The sequence below is a fragment of the Nicotiana sylvestris genome, chromosome 5, assembly GCF_000393655.2.
Source record: "Nicotiana sylvestris chromosome 5, ASM39365v2, whole genome shotgun sequence".
In the NCBI taxonomy this organism is placed as follows: Eukaryota; Viridiplantae; Streptophyta; class Magnoliopsida; order Solanales; family Solanaceae; genus Nicotiana; species Nicotiana sylvestris.
This window is the reverse complement of record NC_091061.1, coordinates 119765057-119783757: the sequence shown is the minus strand read 5'-3', so window position 1 is coordinate 119783757 and position 18701 is coordinate 119765057.

Sequence of the window (18701 nt, the reverse complement as noted above, 5' to 3'; positions counted from 1 at the left end):
GCCAAATTCATGTCTAGGTATGTTAGAGTTCCCTAAGGACATCAAGGATCCCGGGCAGTGCTCACACCTAGACCTTTTCTCAAACAATAACTGATTTAGGTGCAGTGTCGAAAGGCCAGCTCTGACATGCCGGAGTTCAGAGAGATCTCAAGGATCTCAAGGCAGTAAACATATCAGAGGGGCAGAACCTAGTATTCTAAGAGTGAAGTAAGAGTGCTTGACATAGTTTTGAAAAGGTTTTTGAAAATAGTACAGAGATGACTTTAGCAGTAAAAGGTTTTTTAGAAACAAGAAATAGTTTGGTGGTAAAAGACAGTTTGAGAAGAGTACCAAAACAACAGACAATCAATTGGTCATAAAAACATCCAGATTCAGAAAACACTTAACAAACAGATCTCACATGGAGATAAAAGGATTGGGGCACATAAGAGTCACATTGGGGGGGTACATGGATAGGGTATAGAGGAAACATTTAGTAAACAAACTACATAAAACACTTGGGGTCTTAGAGACTCAGCAGGTTAATCATGGACAGTAAGTAGTTAAGACATAGATCATAGTTGACATGTCTTAAACAGGATTAAACATACAATTTAGACATAGTAAGTAAAGAAGTAAGAAGGAAAGAATGCATACATTGAATAGGACAGAGTTTTAGACATACTAGGCAAAGAAGTAAGCAAGAAAGAATGCAGAATATAAAGAATACATTGAACAGGCAGAGTTTAGACATGCTGAGCAAAGAAGTAGGCAGGAATACAAGTTGAACTCATAACTGATGAACAAGTGCAGGAATGAAACATATAGGGTTTGGATTTCAAAACTTAACTAGAGACATACCAGTTGAAGAAAAGGGTGCAGAATATAAAGTAAATGAAGTTCCAATATCTAGCCTTGACTTTCAGCCGGCTAGATCAGTATGTATCACAAATAGCAGAAGAGAAAAAGAACTTTTAGAGTGTAAGTGTGTGTTTTTTGTGAACTAATGTTCTATTTTGAAGTGAGGATAGGAGAGTGCTTATATAGCAGTTCGAGAGTAGAGTTAATAAGGTAAAAGGATCAGAAACCAGCAATTAAGGGCAAATCAGAATCCAATCATATAAGGAGTTCCGAATAGACTCCTTTAGTTAGGGGCAATTAGCCAAACAGTAACAACAGGATTTAATTAAGGCAAAAAAGACAAAACCATACCAAATAAAGAATCAGTAAGAATCCCCAAGTTATACGGGAAAGCAATAAGGGCAGAGATGACCAATTAAGGTTATAAATAAGGAAACAAATAAAGTCTATGCATACCAATCTTTAATGGAGTAATCAATCAGCCAAAATTTCAAAGTAATACTGATTTCTAGAAAGAATATATATCAATTCCCATAAATATAAAAATAAACTAAGTAAAATTTCACAGAAACATAGAACTTAGACGAAAAAATTAGGTTAGAACCCTAAGAGGTCTCAGTTAGAGGGAAAATCACGAAAGAGTCGGCAAGTTTAGCAGATAAGATAAGAAATGAATAGTTAGGATGAACACAAACATATAGAATTAGTGAAAAGTTGAATTAAGAATCTCAGTATAGGCATGTTAGGGTAAGAAAACCACGAGACATTTAAATGGATAAAGAGAAATCACTAGAACCAAAGCAAGAACACAGTCAGCATACAAGTACTTAGAAACCAAACAAAGAATATCGAAAACAGTTAGGGCTTTTAGTATAAACGAGTTGAAATCAGAGCAAACCCAACAAAATCGGCTAAAACATACAAGAAACAGGAGATTAAACACCCAAATCATCAAATGTTTTTAGAAAAAGAGATTTTAGGAAACCATAGTTTAGAGAAAGATGAAAAATCACTCGAAAATAATACGATTCTTGTAAAGAATCACAAGGTTATTGCAGAACTCATATGAAACAAGTCCAAATCGTCTCAGATCTGTACAGATCTAAGAGGTTTAGAAGAAAGAGATTAGGGTTTCGAGGAGAACAACACAGAGGTGAAGAAACATGCTTAGAAACCCATTGATCATAGTCGATATAGGACGATCTTACTCGAAATCACATTGGAATGGCCTGAAACAGGCGAGAAAGGGACCATAGATGCAAGTCACTGACCCTGGTCCCTTGAGGACCCTGGAGATGGCAGTACCAACGTGAGGGAGCCATTAGAGGCCTGGGGAGTGGTGAGGAACACTATGGAAGGCAGCAGACGACTGGCGATGTGCATAGTTTAGGGTTAGGTTTGAGAGCATTTAAGAGATGAGAGGAATTTCAGGGCGGTGGACGGTGGAAAATAAAAGGGTTTGGGGGGTCGTTTGGTTTATTTTAGGCAAGGGTCAATCCGGACCGTTGATCACAATAATCAACGGCCAGGATTTGCCCGGGTTATTGGGCTAGGGCAGATGGGTATTGGGCTGGGTATATTTTGGGTTTAAAATTGGGCTGGGTATTGGTTTGAATTAGGGCTGAAATTGAAATAAAAATAGACCAGATTTTAAGTAGCCAATTTTAATAACTATATAATTTATAAAAATAATGAATGATTTCCAAAAAATATTTTCGTGTACTAAAATGATTTAAAATAGTTATTTAATATTTAAAATATAAAAGACCATTTTACGCATCAATAATGTAATTATGCATTAGTAGGGCTATTATTGCAAAGATGTGCAATTTAGCCTAAAAATATAAATACAATTACAAAAAATGCACTAAAAATATTTAAACACTATTTTGGCATAAATAAAGAATTCAAATGAAAAAATCATCACCAAAGTAATTTGAAGGATAATTATTGGATATTTTATAAATAAAAGAGAAGAAATAAATTGATTTGGAACTTTTAAAATTATGGAAAAATTATAAAAAATGTTTATGCGTGCTTATAATTGCATATGTGCTATTTTGAATGTGTATGTGTATATATATATGGGAAAAATTGGGTATCAACAAGGGGCTCAAAGAGGATGTATTGACCGAGCCTGCTTCACCCGCGATTTTTGGTTTTGGAAAGGCGGTTTCTCCTCTGCTGCCGTCTTCTTTTTCCATCGAAGGTACATCGAGGGATACTCAAAACGCGGGATCGTATACACTAAGAGACAGTATCCCAACCGGGTTCGGCTCTTCTGGGGCTAAGAGAGCCATACTAGCAGATGTACGCTCGTCCTTTGAGGAAGCTCAGCGGCTTTATTTTGTGGTGAGTTTTGTCACAGGACTTTTGAGTTTCGCGTCTTCCCTTTCTTATTGAGTTTTCTTTTGCAGGCCTTTGACAAGCTTAAGTCCGAGCTGCTTCGCCGTGAGGCCAGGCTACAGAAGGCTTTGGATGGGGAGAAATCCTTTAGGCTCCTCTGCGACGAAAGGGAAGTCGAGTTGGCACACCTATGGTATGAGGCGAGTTGGAGCTTGAATTATGAGAGCTACCTGAAGGGACAGGTAATTTTTGTTCCGAGGGAATGTGTGTTCCTTCTTCTAGCTCCTGAGGCTCATGTTTCGTTTATTTTAGTTGCAGAAAAAGATGGAGGATCTGGAGCGCCTTTGGAATGGTGTTGGCCAAGCCAGGCATGAGTATGATAAGTTTAAGGCTCAGGTGGACGCTCAGGCTTCGGCGGAGAAATGAGCTTTGGCTAAAGCTTCTGCCCTTGAGGTTCAACTTCGCTTAGCTCATGATAATAGCTTGGTTCAAACAGATATGATTACGAAACTCGAGTCTGAGCTTTTGAAGATAAAGGCCGAGGTTGTGGATGACCAAGATGAAGCTATAATGAGCCAGACTAAGGCTGACCAAAAAATGGCAATCTATTTGAAGGACACTGCCGATGCTCAGGCTGAGCTGAGAAGGACTCTTGACCGCAAGGGAAGGAGCAAGGAATATGCTCGGTGCAAGTCTCAAAGGGAAACCTTCGAGGAGATCCATGCTAGGGGCTTTGACCTCTCGGAAAGGTGAAGCGGGCAAGGGCGGATGAACGTGGTGCTAAGTCACTTCTGTCTGACGCCGAGGATAGCAAGGATGAGGCCGACAGGCCATAGTCCCTATGGGGGACGTAGATTTCCTTTTTTGATTCTGTACATAGTACTTTCGAAGTATGTTGTATATGGAGCTTGTATTTTTCCGCATATACGTATAAAATGAAAGCTTCGCGGTTTCATTTCTCCTGCATTTCTTTTTGCCTTCATTTTAACCAGATGAAGTGGTTTTAGAAGAAATCCTTAGATTCGTGGTATGGCCCTGAGGCTCATTAAGCTGGCTCGTAGGCTCTTACGCACTTGGTCGATACGACCTTTTAGCATAATCCGGCGTTTGATCTCTTATGCTTGTGTTCTTAGGCGTGTCTGGTTAACTATTTTGGGTTCAGTCTCCGAGTCGGGTATCGACTCGAGCTCATTCGACCCTCAAGTTTTTTGAATTGCAAGTTGGCCCTTAGACTCTTATGCACTAGGTCAGCGCGACCTTTGGTTTTAGCACAGGCGACAGTGGCTCTTACGTGTTTGGTCGGTGCAACCTTTGATTTTAGTGCTAGTCTTACGTGTTTAGTCAGTGTGACCTTTGATTTTAGTGCTGGCGAAAGTGGCTCTTACGCATTTGCTTTTAGGCATATTCAGTTAACTGTTTTGGGTTCAGTCTCCGAATCGGGTTTCAACTCGAGCTCATTCGACCCTCAAGTTTAGAATTTCAAGCTGGCCCTTAGGCTCTTACGCGTTGGGCCGGTGCGACCTTTCGTGTGGGCTGGCGATAATGGCTCTTATGCCTTGGGTCGATGCAACCTTTTATATGGGCTGGCGATAATGACTCTTACACCTTGGGTCGATGCGACCTCTAATATAGGCTTTATTTTTCCCTCGTTAAGGACTTTTTGAAATAATGTTTGCCTGACTCTTCGACGGTTTAATAAAAAACCTCGATTGTGAGTTGTTATATGGCGATGATCGAGCACCTCGAAAGGTTTGGCTTAAAGGATGAGTATCTCGAAGCTAGTGTTTAGGAGCTGACATGGTCGAAGCTTTTTTACCTATGTAGAGGGTAGCCTGTTTAACCGGTTCTTTCCGAAGTATATTCGAAGTAATTGAAGGCCTATGATTTATAGCGACGGTCGTGTGTCCCCGAGTCGCGTTAGTTTGGCTGGTACAGCCTTGTGACCGGAGTCATTTGTGTTTGGTCGGAGCCTTTAAGTCCCGAGTGAAGTAGTTTCGGCGTCTATATCGAGGGTATGCCTTTTTAGGGGTCTTACAAGTTCGATATATAGCCTAAACTTTGAGATCGGGTTTATGCCTTTAGTAAAGTCTTACAAGTTTTACATGTCTTTGAGGTCTTACAGTTTTGGATACTTGGTACAAGTATGGTTCATGTCGTACTTGAGGTCTTACAGATATTGCTGTTGCCTTATATAGGCCTTACGAGACCGAGGCTGCCCGTATGTGACCATACGACCTCAGGTTTTATAAGTCAATAGAGATAGTGATTGACGGCAGTCCCCGAGTTGTCGAGGATTTCTCAGCTCAGGAGATATTACTTGAAAACTTGGTATTGCCTCTTTGAGGGCTTACGATTTTGGAGTTTCCAACACGGAGGTCATGTGGCTTTGAGTTTTCGACGCCAGTCCCCGAGTGTTCGGGACATTTTCTACTCTGGAGTTGTTTTGTGATCTCGTTGTTGCCTCATCTAGGGCTTAGGAGTTTGAAGCTCTGACCCCGGGGGTCGTATTGTTCTGAGTTGTTGATGCCAGTCCTCGAGTATTCGGGACGTTTTTTGGCTCTAGGCCATTTTTTGCAAAACATATCGAGCTTCCTTAAGATGCAAAATGCTTTTGGGAAGTATTCTTTGATTACTTGGTACAAGTACACATGCCTTTGCTGTTAGGGTCTCGGTTGTTCTATGCGGACACGGTTCATTTGACCGTTTGGCCCGGTACATTATTTTCCTATCGAGACTCCATTTGGCGTATCTTGGCTTTTCCAAGTAGGTGTCCTTCCGAGGGGATGCCCCCCCAATGTTCGAGGTTGATTGCAGAAGAAGCCTTGAATATTTGTTGAGTCTTCCTTAGGTAGCATATGGATGTTTCCTCGTTAAAAACCTTGCTGGTAAAACCCTTTTTGGGATAAAACCCGGTCGAAGGAAAAGAGTGCAACGCATACTTTTGAAACCTAAGGCTTTTGAGTTGGAGAGTGCTTTGGTCGTTTCGATCGGGAACCTGCACTCAGGTCAGTGTAGAATGTAATTGAAAGAGAAAGGATACGGTCATACCTTTAGTGTAGAATGTGTCGGCGATGTTTCGAGCCCTGATATGTTTTAGTCGTTTGTGATGAGGACGTGGTACGGTCCCCTACTTTGTTTAGTCGGGGATAGTCGAGAGTGTAGCTTGTTATCGCTATTTTACTGTTTGCTTATCCTTTGGCTCATTCGAAGGTGGAGGTACCAGTGTTGGGGCCACATCGTGCACCACAAACATTTCTCTTGCCGCATGTTATTCCCCGTAGACGGTCTTAATCCAATCCTTTGTCGGGAATTTCATCATTTGATGGAGGGTGGATGGTACTTCTCTTATGGAGTGTATCCATGGCCTTCCGAGTAAGGCGTTGTACCTCATGTCTCCCTCGATGACATGGAATTTGGCATTTTGGGTTGTGCCGACCACGTTGACTGGGAGGGTGATTTCCCCTTTTGTTGTTTCGCTCGCCATGTTGAATCTGTTGAGGACTCGAGAGGCGGTACGATTTAGTCAAGCAGTCCGAGCTGCTCTACTACCCTCGACCTGATAATGTTGGTCGAGCTTCCTGGATCCACAAGTACACATTTAATTTGAAATGTATTTACGAGAAAAGAGATTACCAATACGTTGTTGTGAGGCTGAGACAAGGTCTCGATGTCCTCGTCACTGAATGTGAGAGCATCCTCGGGTACATATCCCCGAGTTCGCTTTTCTATAGTGATGGATATTTTTGTTCTTTTCATCATGGGCTCCTGTGGGGCATCGATGCCTCCCAAGATCATGTGGATGACATGTTGTGGCTCATTTGTTTCGTTCTTCTTGGCCGCCTCTCTTTCCCGGAACTGATTTTTGGCCCGATCGCTGAGGAACTCTCGGAGGTGACCTTTACTGAGTAGTCTGGCTACTTCTTCTTGGAGTTGGTGCCAATCCTCGGTCCTGTGGCCGTGAGTGTTGTGGAATTCACAGACTAACTTATGATTTCTTTGCGAAGGGTTTGATTGCACAGGCCTGGGCCACCTGGCGTCTCTGATTTTACTGATGGCGAACATGATGTCTGATACATCGACATTGAAGTTGTATTCCGACAAGTGAGGTGCCTCCGTTGGCCCTGTGTGCCTACTGAATCTGGCTCTGTTGATGAGTCCCCGAGAATTCTGGCCTCAGTCCATCATTCGGTCATTGCGGGGTATGTTACGCCTCAGGGCGTTTCTCCTGTCATCGGTGTATGGCCGGTACCTTTCCTTGTTTGGCTTTGGCTCCTTCGCCAGAAGCCTACTTGGGTATATCGAGCCCGAGGGGGCTCCTAGTTGGTCGTCCTCGACCCCTGATTTTTGATTGATATCGATTATGAACGTCCGACCAGATCACGGCGGGATATTCGACCAGATTCTGTTTCAGCTGCTTCAAAGCCACCGAGCTTCATTCATTCAAACCTTGAGTGAAGGCCTACACTGCCCAGTCGTCAGAGACTAGTGGCAGTTCCATTCGTTCCATTTGAAAGCAAGATACGAACTTTCGCAGCATCTCATTCTCCCTCTGCTTGATCTTGAAGATGTCTAACTTCCTTGTTGCTACTTTGATGGCACTGGCATGTGCCTTTATGAAAGAATTTGCCAGCATGGCAAATGAGTCTATGGAGTTAGGAGCTAGGTTGTGATACCACATCATGGCCCCTTTCGAGAGTGTTTCCCCGAACTTCTTTAGCAAGACGGACTCGATCTCGTCGTCCTTTAGGTCATTGCCCTTCACTGCACAAGCGTAAGCAGTAACGTGCTCATTGGGTTCAGAGGTTCCATTGTATTTCGGAAGGTCTGGAATTCTGAACTTCTTTGGAATGGGTTTTGGAGCCGCTTCCTCTGGGAACGGCCTTTGTATGAACTTCTTTGAATCCATACGGTGCGCCCGGAATTTGGTCGACCCTGGAGTTGTAGGTCTCGACCTTTTGGTCGTTGGCTTCTATCTTCTTCTCGACCGATTCGATCCTCTTTGTGAGGTCCTCAAGCATCTTTACGATGGCGGGGTTGGCTGTCGACCCATTGTTGCTTGATCTCTCTGGTACCTGCTCGGCTGGGGAAGCTGTCCCCGGCACTACCGTGCTAGGAGTTTTCTGGTGACTTTGCAGCTGAGCAATCGCTAGTTGTTGTGCCTGCAACATTTCAAAAATAACGTGAAGGCTAACCTCTCGTTCTTCCCTAGCCGGAGTTTCCTGAGCTTCTTGTTGGTCTCTTTGGTGTACGCTCCTGTTGGTGTGGGAGCTTACACCGACGTGTTGAGCATCGCATGAGACCGCGCCCAAGGGAATTGGTTCTGGTGCGTTCTCAGGGTTTCGTGGTGGCACACCAACACCTGGAATATCCACACCATTCTTTCCATGGTTCTCGAGATTATTATTTACTGAGTCAGACATTTTGACCTGAAATCAAAGATTTTGGGCAAGAAAAAGTGTGAAAGATAACTTGCGTTGTGTAGTAAAACCAGCAAGAAAATAATCACTATTATTTTGAGCCCCACGGTGGGCGCCAAACTGTTTACCGCGAAAATGGTAATAACAATTAAATTTGATTTAGTGGTTCTAAAAATACATGATCTATTTTTATGTTAGTTGTTAAACAGTTGATGCTATGTGAAAGACTTAGAAACGAGATAAGAGCTTGAAAGCAAGGTGATAACCAAACTGAATGATTAATAATCGGGGCCTCGGCCTCGCCTATTCGAGGGTCTTTGGGTCGAGTATGGAGCTTGGGTGGGAACTATCGAGGGTAATCGATGGGTGACTAACAGTAGTAATAAATCAATGACGGCTCTTTATGGCCAATAATAAGCAATAAATGATGAACAATAAATAGAACACAATAAATATAAGCAATAAATGAATCAATGAGATCAAGAGAATATGTTAGAGAGCAGAGAGAATGTTCTTGTGTGTTTTGTATTGAGCAACAGATGTTTATAAAATGACAAGGATCCCCTTTATATATGAGAAAAAATCCCAACATAGTACAAGTACATTTATTACAAAGATATGGAGATGGGAAAGCTAGTTAATGCCATGATGCGGGCTTAGACTATCCTGACAGACTTTGTCGGCTCTAGTTTCACGTCTTGGGAACTCCCCACTTTCTTTCCGTAACCGTCGGCCCGTACTTCTCTGAGGTCGAGCGTCAATGACCCTCGAGGGATGAAACTCGACCGTGGTCTTGAGCCTCCGAGACGTGCCTTCGAGGCGTCGTAACGATGGAAATTTGGACCCTCCGATTTTACCGTACACAGATATGCAAAGCAACTAAAAGAAAGAACTATAAATACTAAAACTGAACTGATAATTGATAACTAATAAATGATAACTAAACTGGACAAAGGAAGTAAGGATATAAATACTCCCTCTTCTAAATAATGAACCATCTTTTTATCTGAATAAATAAACTGCAGCCTCGGGCCCAATATATATGTGCACAAGCTGCGGCCTCAGGCCCAAGTATAGTATATATAACTGCGCCTCAGGCCCAAAGATGCATAAAGCATAAACTGCGACCTTAGGTCCAAAGATGCATAAAGCATAAACTGCAGCCTCATGCCCATTTAGGTGTTCAACATTCAGGGATTTAAAATCAAGAATTGAGAATCATACTGCAACTCATGATACTGAAATACTAAACCATACTGAGTTATATGATACTGGAATGTTGAATAGAACTAGACTGAGACATGTATTCATGAACTGATTATGAAAACTGAAACTTCAACTGTTTATGATATGTTGAATAGTCTAGACTGAGACTTTGGGCATCAAACACAAGTCTTTGTTGATTACGCACTGAGCTCACAATGTTCGGAATGAAAGTCATAAACGAATTACAAAGCTTGAGAATAGAAGTCCTGCAACTATTCGATGAACTAAGCTTAACTATATTTCTGAGTGAGTAACGTTATAAAAGAAACGTAGTATAGGGAGAATCATTAACATTTTGCTCCCTTTAAGCGTACCATAAAGTTCGTCACCTCTTTCACCTGTAATCTATGGCAACATATATCACGAGGAACCAATATTAGCATTAATGCTCATATTTTGGTCACTTAATTATTTTATCAAATACTTTATGGGTTCCATAATATATCATTAGAAATGTATTTCAAAGGGCTACAACTTTTATGTTTTACGTTTTTCCAAATACTCATCAGATTTTTATGAAATTCTGTTCGAAAATAGACCTTCCATAAACTTAGTCGATTTTATCAAATCTTATGCACCTCACTCTGCGTCTTGATTCTAAAACAACTATTTCCACCCACATTCATCCCGATAGGATTTCACATATCTAAAATATCAAATTAATACTCATTTAAAACATCGACACCTAGTTCAAATTTCCGGAGTATTACAAGTTCTTTGGGTTCTTGATGGATTCTCTTGATTCCTACCAAAATCTATTATCTTGATGTTAAATTTCATGTTAAGGCGTGTCAAGCCCTAAATCTTGATCATAAAAATTAACCTCTATGGTTAGAGTGGTCAAAGAGGCTCTTGGAGGCGTGCCCTAGGTTTAGAAGATGAGAAAATTAACATAAATCATGTTTTGGAGTCTTTTATAGGCTGACCTGCCAGATGAGCGTGCCTTTTTCATGCTAAAGCACAAATATTGTTATTTCTAAAATTCTCTACAGATGACCCTTATGCCTTTTCGTGCTAAAGCACGAATATTGATGTTACTAAAAATCTATACATGCAACCTCGTGCCTTTTTACCACTCCAAGTCTTCCTTGATATATACCATAACCTTGTTAACATATTCCAAGGGATATAACAACCTTGCATGAATTTTACACATACCAAAATTTTCTAAATCATGTCATCAGGCATGTGCTTCTTTGAAAATAACGTTTTAAAATTTATGGGACTTTACAAAAGAATAGCCTAATTTCAATATATTATTTTTTAAATTAAATTAGTATGTAGTTAAATCAATTAATTCCTAATATAAGAAAAGCAAAACTTCACAGTTGAGATGGTTAATTGTTTAGTTTTGAAATATATAGGGTGTATACTAAGGGAGTCAAATATTTGCCTTTAAAGTATATCATTATATATTCATAATGAAAGCGAGCTAATTGATTAATTTTAAATAAATAGGGTTGTAAGCAAAAAAGTGAGTTATAAGTTAATTCTGTACGGGTAAAATGTATAGATGTAAAATGCAAAGGAGTTAGTTTAAATATACCAAATGTGTACTATATATATGCATAGTTTAATAAATTAAATTGCCATAATTTAATAAGTAGTTTAATTTCAATACATTAACTGTAATTAAATTTAATGATATTCATTCAAATTCAGTACATATAATTCAGCACTAAGAATAATTTAGTTATAAATTTATTGTAAATGTTCTATGTATTGAAAAGATAAAAAGCTTAGCATGCTAATGTATATACATTTTTTTGGAGAAACTCATTGGACAAAAAAAAAAATAGTGTTTGGAACCAAAAGTAAATAAGGTCATAATAGGCTTTTTATATTGTTTTCGATCCCACGCCCATTTAGCAGCTCCCATAAATCTATTACTCGGTAAACTGTGTTTTCTCAACTTTAACTAGCTTTTGGCTTTTACTTTCTGTGTCTATAATTTTACCAGAAAATTTAGAAAATGTTTTAATTGCATCGTTTCTCTTGTTGATGAAATTTAATTTAATTGCCTGTTTGGTTAAATTTTTTTATTATTGCCAAAAGTATTATTTTGGGGGCTAAAAGAGTTTTTTCCTCCCAAATTTAAGGTGTTTGGAAAAAATTTTAGAAGAACAAAAAATATTTTTAAGTAAAAGCTGTTTTTGAGAAGCTCAAAAAGTAATTTCTTCCAATATTTTTTTGAAAAGAACTTTAGAGAAAATACACTTACAACTTGTTTGGATGGTTGTTACCTATTGTATTGTATCGTATTGTTACTTTAAATACAATATTTGTTTTGATTGTTACTTAAATTTTATTGTATCGTATCGTTAAATCCGTCGTTATGTAACGTTGAAATGTGCCACTTTATGTAACGACCGATTTGGTGTGGTCGCGTCGTTACCTTGTCTTTTTCTCTCAATCTTACCCTTCATTATTATTAAATAATTTTTTTTATCATTTACCCTACCTTTTTATATACCGTATCATAATTTTTCTTTATAGTATTGCAAGTTTATTCATCATATTACTGGTGCGTGATACCATGAACGATGACAAAACGACAGAATTCATCCAAACATTGTATTCATCAAACGGTACAATACAGTACAATACAATACGATACGATACACTATCAAACAATGTGTAACAACCATCCAAACAAGCTGTTAGAAGCACTTTTTTTAAAGCTTGACCATATACTAATTGCTAGGGGTGTCAATGGATATTTAAAAATCGATCCAAACCGATTTTATGTTTCTTTTAATAAAATCATAGGTTTTTATATAAATCTATAATCATACTAATAATTAGGGTATGTTTTTTATTTTATTAAAATAAATCGAAAAAATACTGAACCGTACCGAATAAATTTACATATGAAAAATATATTTATAGATTACATTCAAAAATAATAAAGCATTAATTTTTTCTTGGGCCTTGAAATTATGAAAACGGTTACAAGCCAACAAGTAATTAAACTCAAAATCCTAATTCCCACACCTATTATGCTATTCCTACTGAAACTAAATTATTCCCAGCATATTCACTAGCAAAACACAAAATATTCTAGCGATTATGAGTAAGAAACTATAATGTATTGAATATGTTTCCTTTTGTATGATTTAGATTTATCGTTTTGAATATTTAATCTTTTATAGACTTTATTCTTGAGTTGCAGCTTGGTTAATATATTTCAGCTCATGTTATTTAGTATTTTTTTTTCTTTGCTTAGTTTCTTTTACGCTAGTGTAGAATAGTTAATGGATCTATACTCTGGCCATCTTTAGTGTTTTCTTAATTTATCACCCGTTAAACAGTAATAATGTCTAGAGAATTTTGCTAAGTCTTATATAAGTACGCATATTATTGCATTCTTCTACTAGTGACTTTTACATGACGTTTAAAAAAATTACCGAAAATTAATCGAACCGTACTGATACCAAAGAGAAACCGACATAATTGGAGCGGTTTCGAAAAGTCAAATTTTGATTATACATAATAGAATAACCGCAAAATTGGTATGGTATAAATTTTATAAAATAACCTGCCGAACCGAACCATTAACATTCCTACTAATTGGTGCTCAAAAGTTTTTTTCACGTGTACAGACGGACATAGGGTTATGTTGTAGACTGCTATGAATGTAGGGATGGCAAGCGGTGCGGGCGGTGCAGGTTTTCTCTTAACCCGCAAAATATCAACCCGCCCCGCATAGGAGTTGCATCCACGTTCACCTGCCCCGCATCCACACCCGCGCCCACCCGCCCCGCATAACTGTTTTTTCTTCTTCTTCTTTTTGTTAGTTTTACGTGTTCTCTTTTTATTGAAGCGCTTTGCACAAAGATGCCACTAGTTGTAGCTTTAGACCGCACACTGACAGTCATGATCTTAACATATCAAAATCTTGTGTTCAATTTATCTTAGAAAATTTAGTGAAAAATAATGTAAAACAACAAGTACAATGGATATATTAACTCGTTTAAATATATTTTACAATTGTTCGAAATACTTATCGTTTAAACATTCATGTAGATATATTACTTTGATCAATAAAATATATTAATAATTAATTAATCATTATGTGTTAGATATTACATTATCAGTACTTGTCATAAAAGAATACGAACTCGACGTGCAAGCATTGGGTTTAAAGTTCAAACAATATGAAACTTTATTTTGCTTCAATATATTACGTAGAATCAATTTCATCTCTAGAAAGTCAAAAAATTGAGTTTTCTTTTTGACGAAGTTTTTAAACCCGCACCCGCAAAGATTTAAATTATTTTTATTTTAATCCGTCCCACACCGCACCCATATATGTTTAAACCCGCACCGCTCTACATGTATCTAAACCCGCACCGCCCCGTTGCCCTCCCTATGTGAATGTGAATGGGGGATATATTGGAAATGGGGGGCTTACCATTGGAAAAACTAAACTTGTCGAGTGGTGACATTCAGAAAAGTATTTAAAGGAGAAAAGTCGAGGAAGGAAGGTAGCACTAGGTTTCTGAGCGGGCTATTGCGTGTATGCGTGTAATATTATTGTATGAAGCAGTATTGTATTCCCTCTTTTTCTCATCCGTCTTTCAGCCTTACGACTTTCAAGACTGAAAGGCAACAGAAGCTGGCACTCTGTAGTTTGAATTAAAGCAGTGTGACTGTGGACCCTCTTCGTTTCTCTCATTTGGATAATAAAAGTATGACAAGTTACATATTTTGCCCATAAATCAAAAATAATTATATTCATTAGTTAATATAAAAAATACATATATATTAATTACGTATAAAAATATATATTTTTATATATATATATATATATATATATATTATTATATATATTTATCTGCTATTATTTTTTGGAGGGTCTATACTATATAATTTTCCTAATAAAGTACTCCCTCTAATTCAATTTAGCTGTCCTATTTACTACTCCAACAAATAACTCGTTGGAAATGCTTATCATTTTAGAAAATTAAGATATAATTAATTTTTTTTGTTTTTAATATTAATTGTTCTTAAAAGTTATAAATATTGACTACATAGCATAAAACTTAAATATGAAGAGTAAATAAGGGTATGGTAGTCAATTTTTTTTATTAATATTTTCTTAAGGGACACGTAAAAAAATAAAAAATTAAAATGAATAGGAGGGAGTAGCATTTTAGTTTTCAAATGCTTACATTTTGTTTTTATTTATGTTACTTTATTATTCTTTGACCGGGAACGTCGTCCTGTTTAGCATGATAAGGAATATTTTAAATGTTCATTTTGTTTAATTACTTGGATCCAGTGTTGTACTAGAATTTAGATCAATTTGCAGTCCATTTGCTTGTGAAATTACATAATTTGGCATTTAATAATTAAAATAAAACACAAGTTGAAGCACAAGTATTAGTGGGATGGATAATTCATTCAAAAGATAAAAAAATACAAAAAGTAATGTAATGTATGAATTACCAGGAGAACCAATGGAGGTCTTGTACATTAGTCGAAAGGGGAAAAAAGCAAAAGGAAGAGCAAAAAGAAAGGAGCATTGAAGTATCATCACGATTTAATGATTTATTCAAATTCGATATTTAAGTAAATAATAAATCTAGGTGATAAATGATAGTAATACTAGTTTCTCGGCACGTGCAACTATGCCTAGCTATATGCATATAATTTTATAAAACACTATAAATATTATTATAATAATTAAATTTCGGTGAAAAAATCAATATAGATCATCATATGAAGAATTTTTGTCGAGGTCAAGATGATTAGTCAGCGTAAATATACATAGATGTATATGATAACTTTTACTTATTTTAATTTTATGAGGCCCAACCTAATGAAGTGTATCCCTACTAAGTTGTAATTTTATATAGTACATCAAAATATTTGCATGTGTGTAATTTTAATTTACTTTAATTAATGTACTATCTTCTCCGGGTCCATCCTTCTCGAGGAGTATTTTTCGTGTTACAACATGCAAATTACATCTAAAAAGAATGAGATTAAGAAATTAGAGATAAGTATAAAAATAATTCATAAACTCATATAAATTACTCCTTCCGTTCCAGTTTATGTGAACTTATTTCCTTTTTTATTTGTTTCAAAAAGAATGACCACTTTCTAAATTTGGAAATAATTTAGCTTAAACTTACAATTATACCCTTAATGAGAAGCTTTTATAACCACACAAATACTCTGGACCCTTTTTTGACTTGTTTAGAACCACAAATTCCAAAAAAATTTATTTTATTTTAAACTCCGTATTCAGTCAAACAATTTCACATAAATCGGAAGAGAGAGAGTATTAATTATCAAAGATAGTGTCATCACTAAATTATGTTGCCTCTTCCAAGGATACAAAATCATTTGAAATATTTGTGGGTGAGAATGTCATTAGATGATTCCTTTACTATGGTATTGTTAGTTAAAACTATTTTAACTTCCTTGTGCACTGAAGTTTGTAGGGAATAAAATAATTTAATAGTCATTAATAATATATTAACTCTTATTTGGTTCAAAGAAGTCCTTCAACTTTTTCACATGATTATTGATAGTTCCAATTTTTACACTGCATTAACAAATGCTACTGCCAGCACTATTTGTCTGTCATTACGAATGCTATAATCTATTGTCTATTGGAAATGATACAATAAATCATAATAGAAACATCAAGATCGTTACTATTATATTATTTTACTTTCGTCCATCTATCCATCTAACCATCACAGGCTCAGTTCAAATGGCGACTGGAGTAGAATTATCTAAACAATGCTTACCTATTAGCAAGGTACCAAAATACTCCTCCGATTGGGTTATAAAAGTCTTTGTTGTTCGAAGGAGTAAAGTAATTCCATACAAAAACCAAAGGAACGGAGGTGTTTTCAAAACTCGTATACTAGTTGATGAAGAGGTAATACTTTTTACATTTATAATGTATACTTTACTAATTTATATTGTCTTTCTTAATAGCATAAAATGTTTGTTGCACCTTTAATAGGGGACAAAGATCCAAGCAACACTTTTTAATAAGCATGTAGAGAAATGGAAAGACTTCTTTGAACCAAATAGGAGTTACTTCATTATAAATGGTCGCCTAGATCGTGTCAACCCAAACTACTTCTCGGTTCACAAAGAAGTTGAAATAGCTTTTACTGACAACACTATCATCAAGGAATCTGAAACAGACATTTCCACCCAACAATTCTCAAATGGTTTTTTGTTCTTGGAAGAGGCGGTTAACTGACGACACTATCTTTGGTAACTGTTTATAGGAATAAACAAATCATTTTCGTGCATAAATTCTATATACTTATAACTACTTCTCTAATGACCTACTTTGCAGATGTAGTTGCCATTTTAGTTACAGTGAAACCACTTATTGGAGAAGGTCGTAGCAGGAGAAGAGAGATAATAGTTACAAATGAAAGGTCAGTTAATCTTACGCATGTTTCAATGAAAACCAAAAATTTTAGGTATTATATAGGTTAGGTAATACAACTAATAAAATTTTAATTTAAAACACAGGTCTGATCTTACATCTATCACTTTATGGGAAGATTTTGCTGAAAATGATGGTGAACTTCTTGAAAAGATGAAATACGATAAACCAATCCTTGGCTTTTGCGATGTTAGAGTCTCAATTTACAAAGGTATATACACCAACAATTGTTTTTATTATAGTATTCACACTTTAGCCTCTATTTATATTATTCACACTTTATGGACTAAAACTATTCTAAATAATTTCAACTTCTTTAATTAGGAAATTTTGGAATATCAACTATTCCTGTCAGCAGTGTGCTAATCAATCCAACAATCCAAAAGGCAACAGAACTCCGAAATTGGTACTTATGATAATTCTATTGCATTAGTAGTCATGGATATATTGCTGGTATTATCAACTCTTGAACCTTGTTATCATGATTAAAACTATAGGACCCTTAAATTTACAATCTCTACTACATAATTTTACACTACTGACTGCTTCTATTTTTAAAACAAATTTTGCTATAAAAAAATTACACAATACAATACCAAATAATAAGCATGCTCCTCTCTTAAGTTTATTCCAAATATTATGAGGTAAGCCTCCCTTTTTTAATTGAATGACAAAAACATGTGCTGCAAATAGGGCCAAATATTTCTCAGTTACAAGGTTTTGGTTGTAAGTTTCCTTTAACAAATTTACAATCGTCACGTCTACATCTTATTCATTGTTCTAATTATTGTTTCATAAATATTTTGATGTGTTAAATTTTTTATCCTATAAATATATTATACATTTCAATAATACTTACTAAAATATAGGCGTGATTCCATGAAGGCGGAAAATAAAGATATTGCATTAATACCAACTAAGACAATGAAAAGTGCCAAAGAAGTGAAGTTAGTTGATATTATGGATGGCGTACTTGCAGATGCACATGTAACTTCCTACAAACCTGTTCTCAATATACATGTTTTATAATTCTTATATAATATAATATAATCTATTTCTTATTGTTTATGTCCAGGAAATATATTACAAGTTCAAAGTAAAAATTACAGACATTATAAATAAAGATGAGCCATGGTATTCTTCATGCAAAAAATATTTCAAGAGAGTTGATGTTATAAAAGATACTGCAACTTGTGGTAACTGTAACATAGAAAATGTTGATTATGAAAGCAGGTGAGATTGAACAACTCTTTTAATTATTTCATTTAAATGAACCAGTTATGATTTTTTTTAAACAATCGACAATATTTTAGATATTGTTTAAGAATTGAAGTTTATGCTGGAGAACGACGTGTTCGAGTTATACTTTTTGACGCTGCAGAATATTTGTTTGGTTGTGATGTCAA